Source organism: Palaemon carinicauda, unplaced genomic scaffold, assembly GCF_036898095.1.
Source record: "Palaemon carinicauda isolate YSFRI2023 unplaced genomic scaffold, ASM3689809v2 scaffold488, whole genome shotgun sequence".
Classification (NCBI taxonomy): domain Eukaryota; kingdom Metazoa; phylum Arthropoda; class Malacostraca; order Decapoda; family Palaemonidae; genus Palaemon; species Palaemon carinicauda.
This window is the reverse complement of record NW_027171748.1, coordinates 91,411-100,000: the sequence shown is the minus strand read 5'-3', so window position 1 is coordinate 100,000 and position 8,590 is coordinate 91,411.

Below are 8,590 nucleotides of genomic sequence, written 5' to 3'. Positions count from 1 at the left end.
GGTAAGTCCTTCTCTACCAAAGATAAGACAAGGAAGGCCAAGGTATGGCTGCTAGTGACTCAGCAGGTAGACTTGTAAAATACCACAAATCATCCTTCCTTATTTTTTGGGGTGGTGAGCTAGCAGACACTACTAAAAACTATCGAACATCCGTCCAGCAAATTGCCAAGTTGGGACGTATCCAATTGGCCATTTGAATTTTTGACAGTATACTGTAGGTATGGAATAATTACAATATGTATAAAATATTTTTTTCCTTTACGCTAAAACCAATATATTGTTCCTAAATTTATGCAAAAATTTTGGAATGTTGTTATGATATGCTTTATACTGAAACCTTTACAGCAACAGCATTTAAGACTAAAGTATATACTTTTAAGTGTATAATAAATGTTACTCCGATATAATATATATACTATTAGACGGCAAATGGACAAATTAAATTAATAACAAGGACGCCATAGCATTACTTAATAATGATAGTCCAAAGTTATTAGGTATAATAATTGTGGTTATAAATGCACTCCATCCCATTAAGTCCCCCTAAAAACAGCATGGTCTATAATTACCTTCTTTGTACACAGAATGATAAACTATACAGTACATGTCGTTAGCTGGATTTATTGTATTTTCATCATCTTTGAACATAAAATTTGTAAGTAAGTTTTTTTTTTTTTTTTATTAACGTTATAGTCTTTGACCATAAAGATGTTTTCAATGTGAGCAAGTGAAGAACTCTAACTATGGAAATTTTAAATAGTGTATTAAATCATATATCTACTACAGATAGGAAGCATTTGATTAACCAAATAATCCCAAAGAACTCTAGATGTTATTCTCCTGTTACCTAGGGAATAATTTCTAATGACTAATTTTCAAACTTTAATAGGTTAGGCATTTCGATAACTCAAAACTGAGAAAAATAAGTAGAATATATATGATCTTTAACTTTATATATAGGAAACCCTTCAATTTGCAATTATATATTCTTAATAGTCTACAAGATTACATACAGTAAAGATATTATTATATAATAAGTTGTGTTGTTTAATATATTAGTAGGAAATTATAAGGAATGTTTGTCATTGGTACAATGTCATATCTTCAGGAATGTTTTAAGCCTGGGTAGTGCCACAGCTTCTCTACCATAGTCTTCCACTTTCTTGAGGTAGAGTTGTCTCTTGCTTGAGGGTATACTAGGGCGCAGTATTCTACCTTATCTATCTTCCTCCGGTTTTTTTTCTTTGAAGTTTTTATAGTTTATTTACTGAAGATTTATTTTAATGTTGTTATTGTCATTGATATATTTTAATTGTTCATTTCTTCTTTCTTAGTTTTATTATTCCCATATTTTCTCTCCTCATATGACTATTTGTCCCTATTGGAGCCCTTGGGGTTATAGTATCCTGCTTTTCCAGCTAGGGTGGTATCTTTGCAATTTGATATATTTATAAGTTTGGTCTGTGTTATTGGTATAACCATCGTATCTATTCCAATCATCCTGTCTTTAAATTTAGCTATTCTATCCAGTCCATCAATTCAATAAATAATGGACTAATTATACTAAAGTTATATTAGTGTGATGCTATAATCCTTCATGCTTTTTTTTTAATATATCTCCGTTTTATGATCTCTCTCTCTCTCTCTCTCTCTCTCTCTCTCTCTCTCTCTCTCTCTCTCTCTCTCTCTCTCTCTCTCTCTCTCTCTCAGAAGGAAACCTAACCCAGCTTTCGCCCTTCCGGATCCAAAGCAAAGCAAAGCAAATTGATGCCTGGGTGTTCCAGAACCACATTTGGTTGAGTCTTCAGGAAAATTAGGTGATTAACAGATATTCTCTCTCTCTCTCTCTCTCTCTCTCTCTCTCTCTCTCTCTCTCTCTCTCTCTCTCTCTCTCTCTCTCTCTCTCTCTCTCTCTCTCTCTCTCTCTTTTAACCCTAAGTTTAGACCTTTATACGAATAATATATCTTGACCAATAATGACCTAACGTATATAAGTAAACTATATTTCCAATATCATTTCAATACGATTGAGATTCTCGTCATTCTTTAGTAGACGATGCAAATATTCATTCCCTCTCTTCATAGGATGTAAACCTCGTAAATATAATACCAACTGCAGTAAAACTATGAATTTCATTATGATATGGAAATAACTAGTCTTTTTTTTTAATCTATAACCTATAAATAATGACAGCGATCGCAATAAACCTGCGCTTGTGAGACTCCATGGTGAATGTGACGGATTTATATTACAGGTGTTTATACAATCTTTAAAAAAAGGTCGGATACTTGAAAACTGAAATATACTATTCAAAAATATGGTTGTTGTAAGTCCTAAGGCTACCATGACCAAGGGCCTTTTTTTTTTTTTCTTTTTTTTAGAATAGCTCCAGGCAAAAGCATCCCAGATTGATTTCCAATAGATGTCTTTTCCAAAGTGAGAAAAACATCTTTTCGAATATATATTCTCATTTTTTTTAATATCGGGAAAAAGGTATTGGTGATCTCTCTCTCTCTCTCTCTCTCTCTCTCTCTCTCTCTCTCTCTCTCTCTCTCTCTCTCTCTCTCTCTCTCTCTCTCTCTCCCAGAAAGAAAGAAACCTAACCCAACATTTGCCCTTCAACTTTGAAAAAGTGATATATCACTCAGGCAATGTATAATACCTTTTCATTCTGAAAAGATTGAATTTCTTATGAAATCATGGAGAATACTACTATTTAATCCTTGTAAAGAATTATATGTAAAATGTCAAATTAAAGGCTCTCCTTATTTTTGCCTTTTGGAGTAATTTGAGCACGTGTTCATTGTACAACTCTCACTCCCCTATTAAAAGATATCTCATAACATTTCCTTACATATAATAACATCCAAGATTTATTAGTTAGAATATCAACAGCAGGAAGATAGTTATGTTTCCGATTATTATTATTATTATTATTATTATTATTATTATTATTATTATTATTATTATTATTATTATTATTATTACTAGCTATGGTATCCCCCTAGTTGGTAAGGCAAGATGATATAAGCATAGGGGCTCCAACAAGGAAAAAATAGCCAAAATAATTCTTACATAGACTTTAAAAAGACTTTGGTCAGCCTGTTCAACATGAAATCATTTGCTGCAAATTTGAACTTTTGAAGTTCTACTGATTCAATTACCTGATTAGGAAGATCATTCCACAACTTGGTCACAGCTGGAATAAAACTTCCAGAATACTGTGTAGTATTGAGCATCATGCTTGAGAAAGCCTGAATATTAGAATCAACCGCAAACCCAGTATTACAAACACGATTGAACTGTCCAGGCAGATTTGAATGCAAAGGTTTTTCAGGATTATGAAAAATCCTATGCGATAAGAATAATGAACTAATTGAACAACGGAGCCAAGGATTATTATCTTGAAAAGGAATAAGAAATTTAATAGACAGTAAGTTCCTGTCTAACAGATTAAGATAAGAATCGGCAGCTGAAGACCAGACAGGAGAACAATACTCGAAACAAGGTAGAATGAAAGAATTAAAACACTTCTTCAAAATAGATTGATTGCAGAAAAGCTTACAAGACTTTCTTAACAATCGATTTTTTTTTTTTGTATGTGTGGTTGAAGAAGACACAGACCTAATGTGTTTCTCAAAAGTAAATTTGCTGTCGAGAATCACACCTAAAATTTTAAAAGAATCATACAAATTTAAAGAAACATTATCAATGCTGAGATCTGAATGTTGAGGAGCCACCGTCCTTAACCTACTTACAATTCTATTTTGAGTTTTGATAAGATTCAACTTACATACATCATAATTTGCTCCATTCACTAATTTATGCTTGATCTCTATTAAGGTATTCAGCATTCCCAAATCTACATTCAGGAGATGATATTGATGCAAAGAGAGTAGCATAATCTTCATATTCAATAAGCTTGTTTTCTAGGCCAAATCAAATGCCATGTGTGTGTAGTACAAAAAAAGTAATATATAAAGAACACTACCTTGAGGAACACCAGCAATTACATTCCGATACTCACTATGGTACCCATCAACAGCAACGCTCTGAGATCTATTACTTATAAATTCAACAATAATGCTAAATAACGACCCACCCAATCCCAACTGTTTGAGTTAAAAAACAAGAACATCATGGTTAACACGGTGTAAGGCTACATTAAAATCAAGGACAATCATACGATCATCGTTACCAAAATAAGGGATTCCTGTACAGCATTGGAGATCATAAGAAGGGAATCACATGCTATAAGGCCTTTACGAATACCAAATTGCAAATTAAGGAGCTGAGAATTACCTTCAGCAAACCTTTTAAAACGTCTTGCCAAAAGAGGTTAAAAAACTTTAGACGATAAGGGAATTTGGAAATTGGGAGATAATCAGTTGGACTTCAGCTACCACAAACACATTTACATAGTGGAGTAATATTACCAATTCTCAGAGTGCTAAAAGCTAATTTTCTTGCTAACTTGCACAAAATAACAGATAACTTTGGAGCTAAGAAATCTGCAGTCTTTATAAAAAGAGAAAGGAAAAATACCATTTGCATCTACACCTCCATAAGTATCAAGGTCCATCAACAGAGCTTTAATTTCACGAGATAGAAAAGCTAAACTAGTTAGTGTAGCCGTAGAAAAAACAGGAATGAGGAAGTTCAAGTTTTTCATTACTCTGCTTACTGTCAAACATATCACCCAATAGGATTGCCCTTCCTTTGGACAGTGAGTGACAGAGCTATCTGGTTTAAGTAAAGGAGGAACTATTGCAGCTACACCAAAGAGTGCATATTTAAGGGTAGTCCGGCACTTATGTTCCTGGAATGTACCAGAAAGGGGAATTATGGTTAGATTGTATTCCTTTTCAGTTGAAGCATAAAGTCTCTGAGCAAGAGCTCTAAGCTGAGTATAGTTATTTCAGGTCAAATCTGATCTGTTACCCTTCCAAAGATGATAGGCCTCCTACTTTTTCAAGTAAGCTTGTCTACAGTCATCATTGAACCATGGTTTTTCCTTCACCCGATACCTTAGTACACAAGAAGGGATACGCCTATGAATTATAGTGACTAGATTCTCATTCAAAGGGACAACAGGATCAGCACTATTATACAATTGTGACTAATTCAAGCACAAAACATCGTGCAAAATACCATTCCAGTCGGCTTTAGATTTCATAAAAATCTTACATGGGTATGATACATGAGAGACAACTTGCTCAGTCTTCACTACTAATGAAATCAAGGCATAGTCAGATATCCCGACTGGAGAACCATACTTGCATGTTATAACTTCAGGAAGTTAGTGCATATGAGATCCAAGCAGTTACCAGACCTGTGAGTAGCTTCACTTATGATTTGCTCACAGCCTGATTCCGAGGCAAAGTATAAAGCTCTTAGGCCCTGGCGATCGGTAGGAGAAACTACTTAACACCTCCCTTTGGTTACCATTTAAATCTCAAACAAAGACAAAAGAGGACTTTTTATCATCCTATTTAGAACGAAGACTAATTGAAGCATGATGAAGTTTGAAGGAATATAGACTTGTGATTGTTCAATAAGGGAACTAAAGCAACAATGGGTTTGGTCAGGGTTTGGAATGGTGCTAAAAAAAGATGGGGTTGACACTGGCCGGTCATAATCTCCATGAACTTCCCTTATTAGTAATGACAGGAAAAAGGCAGCATTTGCCAAGTAAAGGTCAAACTGCAGATCCATCTGCAACTATTGCTTGGTCCTTCCTGAACCTACCTTGGATGGAGAGTGGCTTGTGCGCTGATTATATGTTTACATATGAAAAAAAAATTAAGTTAGCCTATACGATGGAATAGCAAATGATAATATATACAGGTATATATATATATATATATATATATATATATATATATATATATATATATATATATATATATGTGTGTGTGTGTGTGTGTGTGTGTGTGTGTGTGTATTATTACTTGCTATTTCGTCGTATAGGCTAACTTCATTTATTTCTCCCACTAAAACTACTTCATTAATATTTATTAACTTACGACAACGAGATAAGCACGTCCTTAATTTTCTTAATGTAAATATTAAGCCTCTTTAGAACATTATAATTCCCTCATCTTTTCATAACAAAATGGTTTATTACCCCGTATTGTATTAATATCATTAACAATAGTTTTATCAATGAATGTATGAAAGGAGAATCACCCAAATGTTATTGGCTTTACATTAAACATTCAATTTCAAAGGACAAAATTACCAGTATATTTTCTCCTAGATCAGCGTATGAAAATCTTCCCGATGACATCACAAACTTCCGGAAATCTCCTTTCGCTATAGACAACATGTTACTGTATAAGTGGGTATAGCAATATCCATTAACGTTCGCCGTGTGCTCTTCTGAGAAGAAATATCCTCCTAAACTACTATGCTGAGTAAAGTGCTTTTGAAGCCATGCTGCAAAAAAACTTTTGCCGTATGACTAAAGATGATGCCTGTGGTTAGAGTATTTCTTGGTCGTTTATTTTCACGATATGTTCATTGAAGTTAGTCTTATTTCTCTTTATAGAAAAAAATAATATATTAAGCCTGAATTATTGTTGCATTTTGGTGGAAAATCTTGTAAAATAACATTATGAACGAATTAGATATAAACTGGCATTACCGTCATTTGCGATTGAATACTCACCTGTTACTTTTATGGGGGGTGGGTGGGGCGGGGATCAGTTTTACAATATTTAGTATTGCCAGGATGCCAAAAAAAAAAAAAAAAAAAAAAAAAAAAAAAAAAAAAATGAATAAAAAAAAATGAATAAATAAAATCCTGCATTTTACTTTCTGATTAACACTTTTCTAACTTAGTAATATTGCAATTGTACCCTAGTGTAAGAAGGATCGTTAAGATTATTATTTCTCCTTATATTTGTATTTCTTAAAACTTAATAGCATTAAGACAACAAAGGTACAACCTAAAATATGTTGAATAACCAAAACCAAAATGAAAACTGTCTTATAAATAAATGAAATAGGTATATATATATATATATATATATATATATATATATATATATATATATATATATATATATATATATATATATATATATATATATATATATATATATATATATATATATATATATATATATATATATATATATATATATATATATATATATATATATATATATATATATATATATATATATATATATATATATATATATATATATATTATTAAATGCTAAGCTGAAACCCTAGTTGGAAAAGCAGGATGCTATAAGCCCAGGGGGCCCAACAGGGAAAATATCCCAGTGAGGAAATTAAAAAAGGGAAAAATAGAATATTTTAAGAACAGTAACATTAAAATAAATATTTCACAAAAAAACTATAAAAACTTTAACAAAACAAGAGAAAGAGAAATCAGATAGAACAGGGTGCCCGAGTGTACCCTCAGGCAAGAGAATTCTAACCCAAGACAGTGGAGGACCATGGTACAGATGCCATGGCACTACCCAAGAGTAGAGAACAATGGTTTTATTTGGGAGTGTCTTTTTCCTAGAGTAGCTGCTTATCATAGCTAAAGAGTCTCTTCTGCCCTTATCAAGAGGAAAGTAACCACTGAACAATTACAGTGCTGTAGTTAACCCCTTGGGTGAAGAAGAATTGTTTGGTAATGTCGGTGTTGACAGGTGTATGAGGAGAGATGAAAATCTGTAAAGAATAGGACAAACTATTCGCTGTCTATGTAGGCAAAGGGAAAGAACTGTAACCAGACAGAAGGATCAAATATAGTACTGTCTGGCCAGTCAAAGGACCCCATAACTCTCTAGCGGTAGTATCTTAACGGGTGGCTGGTGCCCTGACCACCCTACTACCCTATATATATATATATATATATATATATATATATATATATATATATATATATATATATATATATATATATATATATATATATATATGTGTGTGTGTGTGTGTGTGTGTGTGTGTGTGCGTGTGTGTGTACAGACACGGACACCGTCGCCATCACAACGATCTAGACTCTAGATCAATGTGATGGCGACGGTGTATAGATTATTCAGTTAGATGATTAGGCCTATACATTTTCTACCAACAAGTCAATGCTTGGCACAGTCTTTGAAAGAGCTACTCTTAAGTTATCATTGACTGCAAGATGTGAATGTACCTTGTTTTTAAGCAAGCACAAAACTAGAGCCCATGCTCACAGCAGTATGTGGGTGGAAACATCATGAGACCATTGACCTTATTCACATCATCTTTACACAGAACTGACAAGCTATCGCTCATATTCTCAAAAAAAAAAAATCATACCAACCCATAGTGACTTTTTCTTGCCAAAGTTGAGGTTCATTTTACAAGCTCGCGCTTTTTCCACAAAATCAATCACGGTTGCCGAGTAACCTTGAAATGATCTGTTGACTGCTTTGATGCGAGAACATATATCATTATTTTTCAATATTTACATGTTTGTCCTACTGATGGGGGATTTGATGGTTTATTTAAGATGTTCTAGGAACAAACAGTTGAAACTAGAAAATAATATTTATCATAAATGGATATCGATTATCAATTTTTCTTTCAGCA